General features: G+C 45.6%; 1 protein-coding gene across 10 annotated transcripts in view; it reads right to left on the bottom strand.

Moving 5' to 3' along the window:
• SLCO3A1 (solute carrier organic anion transporter family member 3A1) overlaps nucleotides 1-17,638 on the bottom strand; it is a 318,828-nt gene that overhangs the window by 108,509 nt on the left and 192,681 nt on the right. The gene's annotated exons all lie outside the window — the stretch shown is intronic.

Genomic DNA, 17,638 nt, shown 5'->3' with positions numbered 1-17,638 from the left:
GCAGTGGGAGCTCCAGGGAGGGCTGGGTGTGAGTTGGGGAGCTGTCCGTCAATGCCATCTGGATGGTGGCAGATGTGTGACTGCCACAGGCTTGCCAAAATCCAGACCTTGCCCTGTATCACCCAGAGCCTTGACCCCGTGCAGCTAAACCCCGTGGCCCCCAAAGGATAGGCCCTTGTGTAAGGATGTGCATGTGCATCCAGGAACAAGCCCATGGGGTGTCTAACAGGTGATGGGTTGCCTAGGAGGACAACCCGGCAGGCTCCTGGTCCTCCTGGCCTGTTCTGCCAGCATGCTGTTCAACTCTCTGCTTTCCTGAAGGTCTGGAACCTCCTGTAGCTCCCCATCTACACCACGGTGGCCACTGGGGATGGACAGTGGGTGCACATCCTCCGCCTCTTAGCTTTCTCAGGATCTTCCCAACAGCCAACAGCCCTACTAGCTCTTTGGGTTTTAGAGATTTCATAGCTAATCCCTGTAAGAGGACACCTCTGGCGTGATTCAGTGAACAGACCCTTGGGAAGTCTCAGTCTCTCAGGACTTTCAGAGGGGCAGCTACTAATGAACTAGGAGTTTGAGTCACATGCCAGTGGGGAGTGGAGAGAAGACCTCTTCTGCTGTGCGTCTCTTCCTCTTTGATCCCTGGGAGAGAACTCAGACAAGCCCTCCCTTTCATCCATGTCTACATTCATTTCTGTCCACTCTCAGTCTGATACCTGTGATACTGAAATATCATCAGGGCTGAGCTGTGGGCATGAGCCAGTCAGCCTCTAAACACCCCTAGAAGAAGAGGGGAAACCCAGAAGAACAAGGATCACTTATTAGGCACTTAGGTACACCCAGACCCCAGTGCAAAGGTAGAGAAGAGGGAAAATGCTAATTCACAAAACATTAATTTACAAACACTTACTCACCCAACACATATAAGGCATGTCATTAATTACTGTGAGTGTCAAAATGTAAGACCAGTGCTTGCAGGAGCTCAGATCCAAATACATCCATGAACTATGTAACAAATGTTTCAGTTAATGATGAACCGCAAGTAGGATGACAGTGGTCCCATAAGATTATAATGAAGCTGCAGAATCTCCATCACCCAATTATGTCTTGATGATCCTGACTCTGGGTAGGCCTAGGTTAATGTGCATGTTTTATCTTTAACAAAAATGTTTAAAAAGTGAACAAAAATAAAAATTTAAAAACTACCGGCCAAGCACAGTGGCTCACGCCTGCAATCCTAGCACTTTGGGAGGCCAAGGTGGGTGGACTGTCTGAGCTCAGGAGTTCGAAACCAGCCTGGGCAACATGGTGAAACCCCGTCTCTACTAAAATACAAAAAGTTAGCGGGGTGTGGCGGTGTGTGCCTGTAGTCCCAGTTACTTGGGAGGCTGAGGCAGGAGAACTGCTTGAACCCAGGAGGCGGAGGTTGCAGTGAGCCGAGCTCGTGCCAGCGCACTCCAGCCTGGGTGACAGAGCTAGACTCTGTCTCCAAAAATAAAACTACTGAAAAGCTTATAGAATAGGGATATAGCTGTATAATGGGTTTGTGTTTTAAGCTAAGTGTTTTGACTAACGAGCCAAATCGTTCATAAAGTAACAAAGTTACAGTAAGTTGAGGTTAATTTATTTTATTTTTTATTTTTTATTTTTGAGACAGTCTTGCTCTGTCACCCAGGCTGGAGTGCAGTGGCTCAATCACGGCTCACTGCAACCTCTGCCTCCCAGGTTCAAGTGATTCTTGTGCTCAGCCTCCCGAGTAGCTGGGATTACAGGCCTGCACCACAGTGCCCAGCTAATTTTTGTATTTTTAGTAGAGTCAGGGTTTCACGATGTTGGTCAGGCTGGTCTTGAACTCCTGACCTCAAATGATCTGTCCACCTCGGCCTCCCAAAGTACTGGGATTACAGGCATGAAACACTGAGCCCAGCTGGCTAAGGTTACTTTATTTGTAAGAAAATTTTTGGAAATAAATGTAGTGTAGCGTATGGTACAGGAGTGTACAATACCGTCCTAGGCATTCACATTCACTCACCACTCACTCACTGACTCACCCAGAGCAACTTCCAGTCCTGCAAGCTCCATTCATGGTAAGTGCCCTCTATAGGTGTACCATTATCTTTTATGCTGTTTTTTTTACTGTGCCTTTTCTATGTTTAGATACACAAATGCTTACCGTTGTGTTGCAACTGCCTATAGTATTCAGTACAGTCACATGCTGTGCAGGTTTGTAGCCTAGGAACAACAGGCTACACCCTATAGCCTAGGTGTGCAGTAGGATACACGATCTGAGTTTGTGTGACTACACCCTGTGATGTTCCTGCAATGACAAAATTGCCTAACGACGCATTTCTCAGAAAGTGTCTTCATCATTAAGCCATGCATGACTGACTACAGCAATATGCACCTATCAGGCTGTGTTAGGGCTATGGACAGCAATGCTGGTTGGATGAGGTCACAGGGTCTTCTGTGCTAAAGGAGGCCTCAGTGTAGAGACCTCTGCATCTGTAGAGACCCCTGCATCTGCACGGCCCTCTTCTCTCCACCAATGTGAGTTTTGATATCTAAATCCAGGGAAGTCAGCTACTAGGCTTACTGTGGAATGAGCAGCCCTGGGCTCCTCGTATGCCATCTGGTCGGGAGCACAGAGCTCATGGTGGGCACATTGCCAGCCGCTGCTCACGGGCTGGATAATGAGTGAAGTGACAAGCTTCCCTGAGGGCCAGGTATGTGTCCTGTCCAGCCCTGGGGAAAAGTGCTGGATGGGGTTGACGAAAGTAGCATGGGGAAGGTGACACTCCTGAGGACGTACCATGCTGCCAGAGAAAGTGGCATGTGCCCCGGCTGGAAAGGGCTTTGGGAAGTTATGGAACCCTGCCCCCTGCCTGAGGGCAGAGAGAAGGCTAAACCAGCCCAGCCGCAGGGCACCTGTCAGCTTCCTGGAAACAGACAGATAACACTGTCCTTGCAGAAACCCGTTCTAGCACCCTGGCTTTGGCCTTTCTCTGTGACGGGACACACCCCCTAGGGAGGAGGTTGATCTACTTGGTGAGAGAGGCTGGAGATGGAAGGGGGAAGCTCAGTTACCCCGAGACTTCCAACTGCTTCCCAAGCTGCTCATATATCATGACAGAGCAGTGACAGAGTGGGTTGGATAGTGCCTTCAAACAGATACTGCTCCAATTCTGACGCCAGCACTTGTGAGTGTGATGCATTTGGAAATAGGGTCACGTAAGATGAAATGAAGGATCTCAAGATAAGATCATCCTGGATTTAGGATAGGCTCTAAATCCAGTGACTGGTGTCCTTATAAGAGAAAGGAGAGAAAGACACAGGCACAGAGGGGAAGGTGATTGCAGGCTGAGATTGAAGGGACGTGTCTCTAAGCCAAATAACAGCTCGCACAGCCAGCAACCACCAGAAGGCAGGAGGGGCAGGCACTGATTCTTCCTTAGAGCCTCCAGAAGAAGTTAACTCTGAGACACCTTGATCATGGACTTCTGGCTTCTGGGACTGTGACAGAATACATTTGGGTTGCTTTAAGCCACCCAGTTTGTAGTACTTTGTTTCTGCAGCCCCAGGAAAGTATTGTCCCTGAGGACCTCAGCAGCTAAGTGCCTCCTGATGGGGTCCATGGTGATGTGGGTTTGGAATATTCATCTCCCAGAGAGCACTGGGTGTCCCTACGTGAATGAGGTGATGTGCCACATTTGCCTGTTCTTCTCTTCCATGGGACAGCAGGTGGGGTCACCCAGTGGGGTGTAGCCATACCCTGCGGGACACCCAACATCCTATTTTCAAGGTCATCTGAAGGCCATTCCCTTAAAAGGAATGGGCTTAGGGGATGGGTGAGGGGTGAAGCTCAACCCTTTGGTTGATTTTAACTTATTGAGTAAAAGGGAAAAAACTCAATAATGAACCCCATTTATTATTTATTTATACGGTTAGAACCCACAGACAGGCCTCTTTCCCTTAAATAGCAGAAAGGGCACTGAACTTAGACGCTCAAGACTTGACCTCAGTTTCTGGATCTGTGGAAACACCCTCCACCTTCTAGAGATGCTACACGGATCAGGTGCGCACACACACACGTTCACACACTCTCACGCTTACACAGGAACCTAGCGCAGCATTCAAAAGATGGCTGCATGTAATCAACAGTGATGATAAGGCTCAAGTCCAAATTCAGCTGACCCCTTACCAGATGTGTGACCACGGGCAAGTCCCACTCCTTCTCTGCTTCTTGTTTCATCACCTGGGGAACTGGGGACAATAGGATGTATCATACTTACAATAAAAAGGAGAGATGACAAATGCCATTAGCCTTGAACACTGCCTGGCAAAGAGGTGGGCTTTGTTTAATAATAGGGATTAGTATTAATCATCATCAAAGCTGCGTCCACATTCAAGTTCTGTTAGTCCCCTGGTGTCGCTGAGGGCAAGGCCCCTCTCCCTTCTGCAACCAAATGTGCTCATTTGTCCACCGAGAAATGGGATGGCTCTGACAGCCCATGCAGCCTCTGATGATCATCGATTCTTTTAGTGGGCTGGCACATGAGGTTGTAGGAGAACTCGCATCAAGAAGCAGCAGACATTCTGGTCAATGCACGGAGGCTCAAGTGCTGGGTCTGGATGGGGCTGGATTCTCCATCCCCAAAGGCGGGGCCTAAGGAAAATCCATCTCTCTGGGACTGTGTCCTCACAGATGGACTGGTCTCCTGGTCTGTTTCTGCACTTCTGGGAAGATAGGCACATCAGTCCCTGGGACGTTCTCTATGTTGGGACTGAAAATCCACTGTATTTTGTTTTTTCCGAGGACTGCGTGTGATGCTTGGAGCCTGCCAATATTCTCAGTTCTAACCATTATCTTTAGGAAAAAGCAAGCAGCTTGAGAGTAATAAGAAAATGAATACGGTAACCTCTATTCTAAGCTGGCTTTTCCTGAGATCCCTTTGCTCAGTGAAATGACGGGCTGACGGGCTGCCCTAGGGAAGGGGCATTGGATCTACTCTTCCCTCTGCAGCCTTGCCCGAGTGCCAATCTTCTTACCAGCAGTCCAGGTGGTAGTCAGTCCCCAGCATTCTCGGCTTGGAATGACAGAAAGCTAAGAATGGACTTATGTGCTTGCCAGGCTTCCTGAGACTGGCACAGCAGAGCAGCTGGCTGGGTGCTCTGACAGCCCAGAAGGGCAACTGTCAGGCAAGGGCTACTTTCTGGAAGGGCACAGGCAGGGAGACCTTGAGATGTTTGGGAATGTATTTTCTGGCTGGAGGAAGAAAGTGTCATGATGTTTGTGTATCTATTATGAACAAATTAACTGGGTGACACAGTAAAGAAAGCTAAAAGCCAAATCCTTCCACAGTAAAGAAAGCTAAAAGTGGGAAGGGGTTGAGTTTGTTCTCTCCAATCAACTCTGGATACTGGAATTTACCCTGAGGATCCTGAAGTCCAGGTGCTCCCATAAACCCTACCCATGCTGCTGCCAGCAAGGCTTGCTTAGGCAGGGGACAGTGATAAGAGGTGTCTTTTCTCGGCAGAAAAGTAAAGGTAGAGCGGTGAAGGTCTCAACAGACCTCCTCCGGATATTAGAACAATTGCAAATTGTTTGGAAGGGAAATTACAGGGAACGTGGCTTTGGAGAGAAGGAAGTCCAGAAAAATAAACACTCTCACTAATACCATATGGGAGGAAATAATAATATGAGTCTATAGTGTAAACGAGAACCCTTGGATCAACTTAGAATTTCCAGTGACAAATGATGGAAGGAGTGTCCTGTTTTTAAGGATGGATATAGAAGAGTGGCAGGGAACTCTAAGCAAAGTATTTGCCCTGCTCTGGCCCAAAAGGGCCTGAGGTTCTGAAAAGTAATGATCTCAGAAAGCCATTTTTTTTGGAGCAGAAAAAAGCAGGAGCAAAGGATGGGTCTTCAATTTAGAGCAGATGGTTCAGCAAGGAGTTGTATTTACTTAACTGTAATTTTGTATGCTTTATTTTGCCTTCAAGGATAATGCTCTTCAACCCCCAAAGGCTGAACAAATGTGGTTATGAAGGAACTGGAACCTGGAAATAAAGGAGAAAGAAGGAAAATACATCTTCAAATGACTTCAAGTGCCCCTGCAAGCCCCATGTATTATTAGATGCAGACAAAACTGCAGAAGCAACAAAGACTACATGGGAAAAATATGGAAAAATGGAGAAAATACCACAAGACTGGCACCAGGTAACTGCTTAGTTTTTAAACACTGACACAGATTCTGGAAATGACATTAGCAAAATTACAGAGTGAAGTTAACCACGGTTTGTGGATTCTAAAAAAAATAAAGGCAATAAATATGAGTACAAATGTATGTTCTGAAGACAAATCGAATCTGACCAACCTCACTTCCTATTTTCATAAGGTCATTAGATGGAATAAATTAGAGAAAAGCTGATAGACAGTGAATCTCATGTGACAATGTCTTTCCTGATAACCTTGATTCAAGATGGCGGGATGCTGGCTAAAGAAGGGGCCACATGCAGATGCCTGTGGGGTGATGGATGCAGAGAGCTTGAGAGGCTGCATGTGGCCCAGCCTTTGTCTTGTCTGCCTGTTTGTCAAATGCAGAGACTGTATGAAGTGGAATGCACAAATCAACACTGTAGGAAATCACAACAGGATGCAATCACGATGTGGAATATACAATATGAGAATGAATAAGGAAAGGAAGTTCTGCATTAAGAGGAAAAAATACCTACACAAGTAGAGACTACAGGGCTTTGCAAAAACTGACAAATCAAATCTAATTAAACTAAAGAAGTTCTGCACAGCAAAAGAAACCATCATCAGAATGAACAGACAACCTACAGAATGGGATGAAACTTCTGCAATCTATCCATCTAACAAAGGTCTAATGTCCAGAATCTACAAGGATCTTAAATTTATAAGAAAAATATAAACAACCCCATTAAAAAGTGGGCAAAAGACATGAACAGAAACTTCTCAAGAGAAGACATTTATGCGGTCAACAAACATATGACAAAAAGTTCAACATCACTAATCATTAGAGAAATGCAAATCAAAACCACAATGAGATACCATTTCACACCAGTAAGAATGGCAATTATTAAAAAGTCAGGAAACAATAAATACTGGCAAAGCTGTGCAGGAATAGGAATGCTTTTGCACTGTTGGTGGGAATGTAAACTAGTTCAACCATTGTGGAAGACAGTGTGGCAATTCCTCAAAGACCTAAAACCAGGATTCCCATTTGACCCAGCAATCCCACTACTGGGTATATACCCAAAGGAATATAAATCATTCTATTATAAAGATACATGCATGTGAATATTCATTGCAGCACTATTCATAATACCAAGAACATGGAATCAACCCACATGCCCATCAATGATAGCCTGGATAAAGAAAACGTGGTACGTATACACTATGGAATACTATGCAGCCACAAAAAGGAACGAGATCATGTCCTTTGCAGGGACATGGATAAAACTGGAAGCCATTATGCTTAGCAAACTAATGCAGGAACAGAAAACCAAGTACCACATATTCTCACTCATAATTGGGAGCTGAACAATGAGAATACATGGACACAGGGAGGGGAACAACACATCCTGGGGCCTGTGGGTGGGGGCAGGTGGAGGGAGAGCATCAGGATAGCTAATGCATGAGGGGCTTAATACCTAGGGGATGGGTTGATAGGTGCAGCAAACCACCATGGTACATGTTTCCCTAGGTAACAAACCTGAACATCCCGCACATGTATCCCAGCACTTAAGAAAAAAAAAAAGAAAAAGAATAGAGGGCTTTGACTTAAAAAGCGTTTCAGTGAAAAAAGACTTGGGATCATTTTTTGCTTGACTAAAGTTCAGTGTGGTGCTACAACTGTTAAAACAAACAAACAAACAAATATTATAGAAGTATACAGGGAAATAAGCATTACTTACAGTAGATCATTTAATTTTCAGGACAGCTCCATAAGACAGGCACAAAAACATCCCCATTTTAATACAGCATGAGTCTACAGCATCTCATAAGCCAGAAAGTAAAAAGTTGCTGGAAAATGAACATCGATGGGATACATCAAAGGGACACAACAGCCAACTGAAGGAGACCCCAGTGGCCAAAGCTGGAATGCCTTGAGCAACATAACATAGTAGTATTGGATTATATATCAAAATATAGATATCCATGCATCTATACTGACAGAAACCAATAACTGAATAAATGGATGGTGAGAACAGACAAACTTCCCATGCAGAAGAATTCCAAATAATTTATGTACATGTGCCACTCTCAAGGAGGTGGAGTCTACTTCTGTAAGTGTGGGCTGCACACAGTGACTTCCTGCCAAACAGTAGGCAAAGAGGAAAAGAGGGCAGGTTCCCAGTGGAGAAACCTGACAAACACTCCCTCAGCCAATACCCCTGGTGATAAGTCCTACTGATTGTATGTGCCCTTGACATGATGGGAGGAGAACGGCAATTTACCTCTGGCCCTCCCTCTTCCAAACCCATAACCCCAGTTTAACCATGAGAAGTAAAAACAAAACAAACAAACAACAACAACAACAACAAACCATGAGAAAATCACAACTGAGGGAGCTTCTACAAAATCCCTGACCAGTACTCCCCAACCCTGTCAAGGGTATCAAAAAGAAGAAAAGTCTGAGGAGCTGTCACAGCCAAGAGGAGACATGATGACTCAATGTAATGTGATGTCCTGGATGGGATCCTGGGACAAAACAGATGATATTAGCGAAAAACTAAAAGCATCTGAATAAAATGTGGACTTCAGATAGTAGCAATGTATTGATATTGGTCATCGGTTGTGACAAATGTTCCATATTAATGTAAGATGTTAATCATGGTGGAAACTGGATGTGGGGTCTGTGGGAACTCACTGTGTTACCCTCAGAACTCTTCTGTAAATCTACTGTCAAATAAAAGTGTCTTATAAAAAGAGGGCTCCAAGAAGTCACCGTTGGGAGCACAGTCCTGCTTGTGAGGCTGTGATTGATGGCTACCTACCCATCAAACTGTAACCCTAGGAGTGAGAAGACTACGCTGGTCCTGCTCATCATCCCATCCCACCCTAGCATCTACACGGTGCCTGGCACATAGCAGGCACTCAATGAAGACTTGTGAATAAATGTCCAGAAAAACTTAGGGGCAAAAGATACATGCCTTAAAACATCTGAAGGGCTGTTAGATAAAAGGGCTGGATCTAGTTTATTTTGGATAGTTCTAGAGCCACACTGTCCAGCAAAAGTATAATGTGGGTCACCTATATAATTTAAATTTTTCTAGTAGCCACATTATAAAAGTAAAAGGAGACAGGTAAAATTGATTCTAACAACATTTCATTTAACTTGACATAGCCAAAATATTATCCTTTCAACCTGTAAAAGGAAAAAAATAATAAATATTAAAATGTATTTATATAAATAGAAAACGTACTTATGCATATGTATAAATTTTACTCTTGTAGCACATCTCAGTGTGGACTGGCCACATTTCAAATACTCAACAGCCACTCGCAGAGTGGCTACTATCTGGGACAGCACGGCTCTAGAGGGAAAGACAAGAAATTGGAAATTACTTGAAGACAGGCTGCATATAAGGGAATGCATTTTAACACTGAAACCTGTGTATGTGTGGCTGGAATAAAGAACCTTGGAAAGAGCAATCTCCCTGTGACTCAAGGTATCCAATCTGAGGCTGGGTGACTGCCTGCTGGAAACTGCTGAGAAAGAACTCTTTCACTGGCCTGGCATTTGGACTGGATGAACCCCAAGGTTCTATCCAGTTCTTACTCAGGTGAGTTTAGGATTTATGCTCTGGAAGCCAGAAGTCATAATAATGAACATTCATATGATCCCTTACAGAATGCAAAAGGCCAGTCTCTCTTCCAGTGTCTCCAGGTAAGTATTGCTCATCCTCTGTCCTGAGATGAGGAAACAGAGGCTCAAAGTGGAGAAAGAGAACTTTATACAATGCTGACCCCATCTTAAGGTGGATGATAGGAGCATGGACACCCAGCTGAGTACAGGCTGTCTGTCTAAGGAAAATTGTCTTGGAGCCCCAGACCAACCACACAAAGTTCTGTGCACACTCAGCAGCTTGGGGAGAGGAGGGGTTGAGGATATGGCGATGACCAGGGACAGGGGCAGTGTGGAGTACCATTTTTGCTCTGAATTCGAGAACCCTGGAGTCCAGGGATTAGAAGACCAGAGCTTGTTTTACTCAAAAGCTGTGTCATTTGGTCTTCAAAGTCACACACTTGTGAGGTCATCACCAACTGCTCCCCAGTACATATGCCCCAAATAGTACTGACATCTGGGTGTTTAAAAAAAAAAAAAAAGACTCATTGCTGTAGAATTACAAAGAGCATCTAACCCTCATCATGCAGCACTTCTGCTTCTGTCTAGCTTGAACTAACAGGAGAGGGAGGAAGCCATCAATGGAAAATATAAGTGTCTTCTTTGAAGAGTTAATCTGCTGATTTCACGGCTGTTCCTTCTGCCATTTCTCATCTCTCAGAGACAAGCACGAACCTAGCACACACGACTGTCACGTAGCTGTTCATTTCAAGGTGGGATCGGAAAACAAGATCTCATGCTCCAAAGCCCCTCCTTGATTCTTACTCCAAACTGAAGCTCCTGGTCTTAGCACACACTCTCCCTCCCTCTCCAGGCTTGGCTCCTAATAAAATTGGAATAAAAATATTCCAAATAAACCCCTCAATTATACTTTCAAACCCTATGGTTCCATTGAGCAAATCCATGGGGTCTAGTGAATCCCTCCCTGTGCACTGACGATTCCTACTGCCCACAAGATAAAGTCTAAATGCCCCCAGCAACTCTTGCTCTGCCTTCCTATGCAGTCTAGGCTACAGGTATGCTGTCTAAAAGCTGTTCCCTAAGGGTAACACATTCCCTAGCCTCTGTGCCTTCACACACGCCATTGCCTCTAATGAAATCTCTCCATCCACCTCTTGACCTGGCAAATCAAACCTCTGTTTCAAGTTCCAGCTCAAATGTTACCACTGCCCTGAAGCCTTCACCTCACTGTGGTCCCTGAGCATAATATATGCCGTACTTAATTCCCCTGATTATTTGCACCTCTATCATAGTAAGAGAAATACACAAGATAATTGTAGGTAATAATACTATGGAGAAAACACAACAGGTGTATGTGACAGAGTGACGTGAGGCAGGAGGCAACTTCGGATGGGTCAGAGAGGTCTGCTATAAGAAGGCAGATTTGGGTTGGGGCCTGAGAGAAAAGAAGACTGTGTCTGAGGGCTGAGTGTTGCCCGTGGAGGGAAAAGCATGTGTGAAAGTCTTAGGTGGGAGTGAGTTTGATGGATGTGAGGACTAGCAAGAGGGGCCAGGAGGCTACATCATCCTGAGCTGTAACAGCATAGCAGGACACAGGCTGAAGAGGAAAGCAGGCTCTCCCAGTTGTGATAAGCAGTCAGGGTTCTATCCTATGTGGAACAGGAAGCCACCAAAACATTTTAAGCAGGGACGTGACCTAAAAGATGATTCTGGTTGCTGAGTGAGTAATGGCTTACAGAGTGGAGACATGAGATGGTTGGTGGTGGTTGGTGGTAGTGATGGTGGCCAGGTCTAGCACAGTGGATGGAAGATAGAGATGTAGTGGGTTGGGGTGTAATTTGGAGACACAGCTGAGAGCATTTACTGACGGGTAAGATGTGGGTAATGAGGGCAAGGGCTTGTATCCACTTCCCGACCATACCAGTGTGCGTTCCCAGAGAGCAGGAGGCATTTCCTGAATCTCTGGATGGTGGCACCATGCCTCCGTGTGCAGGGACTGTGTGACAACATCGCACCTGCTCAGACAAGTCCGAAAATGCATTCCCTAGGTGTGTTTGTTTCCACTCTTCTTAAAGCTTGCAATAAATTGCCTTGTCATCTGTCTGGTCTCAAACAAGCCATCCCTCTGTGGCTGGCGACTCCTCAAGGGCAGAGTGCCCAGCCCACAGAGGTGCACTATCCAGACCTGCTGGAGGCACTGAAAAGGCCATAGGTGCTAACATCTTCGAAACACAGCAGAGGCAGCAGCACCAGAAAAAGCCCACAAGACCAGAAGCTAAAGGCCACACTCATTTGTATGTGACAGTCACCTAAGTGTACAGCTTAGCGATCAGTAGCATTGACTATTGGTCACCCGGTCATGAGGCAACAACCCCTGGAAACACCTCAGACAGCACCAGGGTTCTGGGCATCTGGGGGCCTGTTAGATTCATTTTAAGCTGGAAGAAATTCCGCTGACATTCGCTGCTCCTTCAGGTTCTGAACTCTTCTATGATTAAAAAGCTCACAAGCAACTTGTGCTCTTGCTCAGAGATGCCAGTGTCACTGTACATTACTAAGCTGTTGAGTCTTCTTTCCCTCCCCGCCTCCCTAACTGTGCCTGAAACAATTCCATGAATATTTCCTCCCAGATGTCTTTCTGAATGGCCCTGAATGTCAGTAATCTCTTGGAAATTGGCCACTGCTGCTGTTAATGTCTAGGTTGTCAGACCTCTAACAGCCTTTGGATTTGTCATGGGCTATTAACTAGCTAACTCTTCATTAAGTCTTGGTAAAGATTGATTTCTTGGGGGGGGGGGCTGATCTGGCTCCACTTGTTTGCTAAATGGAAGAAACAGATGTGTCTGCCCACATCTCCAGCGGTTTCACTTTGTAGGATGCTGTGGCCTAGGCACTGGTTGGTAAAATCTTTGTCCCAAGGGGTTGGGCAAAATTGGCCTCCGTGGCCATGGTGACAGCAGGGCAATGGTAGCTTAGGGTCAGTTGCAAGAGCTAGGGGGTACTGGAGAAACCAATCACTTCCTCCCCTCACCAAGCCCACCCCGAACACACACCACTTATTGGACTTTGAGCAAATGACTCACCCGAGCTGAGTCAATCACATTGTTTTTTTCCTGGGAATCTGGATTTCAGACACAGAGACTAAGAGACTATAATAAGGTTGGGGGCTGGGGTTGGCACCGAAGCTACAGCAGAGAGGGGAGCAGAGGCCAGGAGAAGCCACTGTGCAGAAAGATGCAGGCACGAGCTGCCTGTCAACTATCCAACTGTGCCCTTAAAATAAACCCTATGAATGGGTGTCTTTTACTTGTAACCACTCATCTCTAAGAACATTGGTTTTGATGTCAGACCAACCTGGAATCAAATCTTGGTACTGGCACTTCCTTTGTTATCCTTTCACATATAACCTCTACAGGCTTTGGCTTCCTCATCTGTAAAATGGGGCTAAAGCCAATCATTTCATGGAGTTGTTGTGAGCATTAAGTGAGTCACCATTGGTGAAAGAACCTGCCTCACAACAATAAATGAACCGTTGAATGCATAAATGCTCTAAAGCAGTGCTGCAATGGCGTGATCTCGGCTCACTGCAACCTCCACCTTCTGGGTTCAAGCGATTCTCCTACCTCAGCCTCCCAAGTAGCTGGGATTACAGGTGTCTGCCACTAGCCTGGCTAAGTTTTGTATTTTTAGTAGAGATAGGGTTTCACCATGTGGGCCAGGCTGGTCTCAAACTCCTGACCTCTGGTGGTCCGCCCACCTCGGCCTCCCAAAGCAGTGGTTCTTAAGGTAGGGAGAGGAAGGGTTATCGCCCCAGCAGACGTGACATATCTGGAGACATTGTTGGTGGTCACATGGTTGGGGGCTGCTAGTGGGAATCTAGTGGGTAGAGGCCAGGGACACGGCTAAACATTCTACACAGGTCACTTCCCAACAACGACGATCTGGTCTGAAATGTCAATGCTGCTGCGGATGAGACACTGTACTAGAAAGTCTGGATTATTGCAGTCAACTAGGTCGGGGACTCCTTCCCAGTGATAACATGACCACATTTCACACCAGCAGGACTGGGGAGCTTCTCGAACTTCCCCAGGAGAGGAGAGAGAGGGATGGCAGCACAATTTCAGAGTCCGATGGGGGTACAACAAACTCAACTTTATCAGAACTGGGTGCCAGGTCCCTGGACTGATGTTGGGGTAGGGATGGCAGAATAAATCCAGGCAATGGTAAAATGTGGGTACCAGAATAAGATATTGGGGTTCTGGGGAGGTCTGTGGCAGTTTAAACAGATTCTAGATACCACTCAGGGACAGAGCGGAGAAGCAGTTCCTGTGGAGAAGTGACTGTCAAAAGCTAACAAGGTGGCAGTCCAGGTCCCCAGGCAAATGGCTGTGCTCCATTAGGGGCAGAATGAGGCGACAGCAGACCCTGTAGTTCAGTGAGAACATCATTGTCCTGGGGACCCAACCTCAGCTCTCGAGATCCCGGGTTCTGGGCATCCGTTGCTCAGATGAAGTACCTGGTACACTGCTCCGCTTGAGAAAGATGGACTCAGGCCTGGATGGGACTGAAACTACAGCCGGTGGCGGGAGGGCCTGAGGTTGAGCAGGAAGAGGCTCAAGCCCATAACTAGGATGATTACAAACCTATGAATGCATTCTGGACTTCAAAAGATGTAAAGGATGAACGATTTGAATGACACAGGTTTTGAATGACATAAGTTTTGCCATTTTAAATAGTGGGGCCAAAAACACCAAGTTAATTAAGAAACCTGCAGAGATATGTCTCTCTCTCTCTCTCTCTCTCTCTCTCTCTCTCTATATATATATATATATATATATATATATATATATGGCCAAAGGCAATGGTTTTCAATGTGTGGGCCCCAACCAGCAGCATCATTATCCCCCGGGAGCTTATCAGAAATTCACAGGGCCCTTGCCAGCCCTATTGAAAATAGTCTGAGAAACACTTGCCTAAAGAAGAGAGACCTAGGTAACATACAATGAAAAATTGAGATTTTAACTCTCTGCGGAATGAAATCCTAAGCTGGGACTATAGCCTTCTCATAGCTCTGCTCTACCTGAAGTAAATCAAGGAATTCACAGGTGAACTAAGTGGGGCTTCACAGTTGATTCTTCAACACTGATGCAGTACAGTGGCTACTGAAATTGCAGCCTTGGACAAGACAGCCTGTATTGCACTTCAGTACAGCTGCAGATTCTGATACATGTGCACAGAAAAGATAAGTCTGTATAATAAAGAAAATATTTTTTTGTTTTTTGAGACACAGTCTCACTCTGTAGCCCAGGCTGGAGTGCAGTGGCATGATCTTGGCTCACTGCAACCTCTGCCTCCCAGGTTTAAGCGATTCTCCTGCCTCAGCCTCCCAAGTAGCTGGGATTATAGGTGCCCGCCACATTGCCTAAACTAGTTTTTTTTTTGGTATTTTTAGTAGAGATGAGGTTTCACCATGTTGGTGAAACCTCGCCAGGCTGGTCTTGAATTCCTGATCTCAAGTGATCCGCCTGTCTCGGCCTCCCAAAGTACTGGTATTACAGGTGTGAGCCACCATGCCCAGATGGCAATAATTTTTTAAAGATGTTTTTATGTGTCCACTGTAGGCTATCCAATACAGTTTACAACCTGACACCAGATACTTCTTAAACCTCTTAGTTTCTTAACTTATAAAATGAGAAAATCCCTTCCAGCTCTGATTAGGTCTAAGATGAACCCTAATGTATACATCAGACACCTAGGAGGATCTTATAACCCAGTTGGAAAATGGTAATAAAATAAATGAAACCCTCCCTTCCCTTCATTAACACTTAGAGCTTGCCCACAGATGCGCACCGGTGTACTGTCAATGCCATCACAAGAGGACAGAGCGATGCGGGTTGGACTTGGGATCAAAGGCTGAGCCAAATCTGAACCTTGTATCCTAGCAACTGGGTGACTGAAGCCAAGTGACTTGAGATGTTGATAATATCTACTTGGCAAGGAGGCTCTGAAGGCTTATGTGAGGAAGGGAAGTACTGAGTATAGATGCTGGCACTCAGCAGTAGCTCAATAAATGTACCTTGCCTTTGCATTACAAAAAATGCTAAATCATATAATGTCTAAAACAAATGACTAGAGATAGGAAATAGGGACTTTTGTTATTTATAATTCTGAAAAGCTGGAAGCCACAAAATGACCTAGAGTAGAAGACTGGCTAAATAAATCAATTGCACATCCGTATGATAGCCTATTATACAGCTATTAAAAATGCTATTTAAAGACAAATTAGTGGGATAGGAAAAATTTCATATTATAGTGGTTAGAGAAGATATATAAATAGCATAGTTCAGTTATATAAAAATAATATTACCCTATATATGCATGCACATTTATTTCTTTGAAGGATACATATACATTATAATGGTAATTTCTGGGTGGCAGAATTATAAGTGACTTTTATCTCTTGTGTATGCTTTTCTATTCCTTAAAACATTTTACAATGAGTATGTGTTACTCTAAGAAACAACATTTTTTTTTTCTTCTTTTCTTTTTTTTTTTTTTTTTTTTTTTGAGATGGAGTCTTGCCCTGCCACCCAGGCTGGAGTGCAATGGTGCGATCTCAGCTCACTGCAATCTCTGCTTACTGGGTTCAAGTGATTCTCCTGCCTCAGCCTCCTGAGTAGCTGGGACTACAGGTGCATGCCACCACGCCTGGCTAACTTTTTGTATTTTTAGTAGAAATGGGGTTTCACCATGTTAGCCAGGATGGTCTCAATCTCCTGACCTCATGATCCACCTGTCTCCGTCTTCCAAAGTGCTGGGATTATAGCCAACATCTATTCATTATTAATTTCAGAAGTAAGAGGGAGCAGGATATAAGCCAAGGCTCAGAGGATGGCTGGAGGTGAGAGATAGAAGGATGCTAAGAGGGTGTTCAGGCCAAGGGGAAGCAGATGGAACCACACAGCAGGTGTTGCGAAGGGATGGGGGACAACCTTAGAAGATCTGCTTGTTGGAAGCCAGAGAGCAAGCCAGGAGTCAAGGGAAAGAGGAATCAATGGACAGATCGGGTGGCACTTTGGGCAGAAGCTAGAGCATCAGACAGGCTGGACTTGATGTAACAGTTGGCAAAGGAGCCACTGCAGCTTCCTAGGCAGGTGATGACTTAAGAAGAGCAATTCTGTGGGCTGCCTCAGTCTCCGAGCACAGGATGACCTGAAGACAAAGGGATCTAGGAGGAGGAAGATGAGGGGCCCTGACCGTGATGGGATCTAGAGGAAGGAGCTCCAGAGTGTGGATGCCTCCAGGGATGAAGATCCAGAAAGACTTCCTGTCCACTTGGGTATGAAGGGAAAGGCTGGGAGAAGGGAGCTAAAGGTGCCTCTTGTTTGCTTGCCTGAGAGAATGAGGATGTGGCAGGGCTGTCACTGAAACCCACAATGGGAAGAGATTTTATCTAGTGATCTAGCAGACAGAATGTGCCTGTAGCTGGGGCCTGTATGAACAGGATAAGAGATGAGTTCCCAGAGACAGAGAGAGGAACAGGGGTTCGTGAAGTTCGTTTCAGGAGGTACACATCATTCAAGGACTGGAGAGGAAGAGCAGACCCAGAGAGGGATAAAACAGTGGGCACTGAGATAGGAGGGAAGCCAGACCTGCCCTCCCTCCCAGAAGCCAAGGCAGGAGAGTGTCCCCGGGAGGGTCATGGTGGAGATGAGGCAGAGGTCACTGGTGGGGCTGACTCTGGATCCTAAGAATTCATATAACGGTCTATGAAGCTGCCAGATACAGTTACAGCAAGAGTAGGA

This window comes from Macaca fascicularis, chromosome 7, assembly GCF_037993035.2.
Source record: "Macaca fascicularis isolate 582-1 chromosome 7, T2T-MFA8v1.1".
NCBI lineage: Eukaryota > Metazoa > Chordata > Mammalia > Primates > Cercopithecidae > Macaca > Macaca fascicularis.
This window is presented reverse-complemented; position numbering and strand designations above follow the sequence as displayed.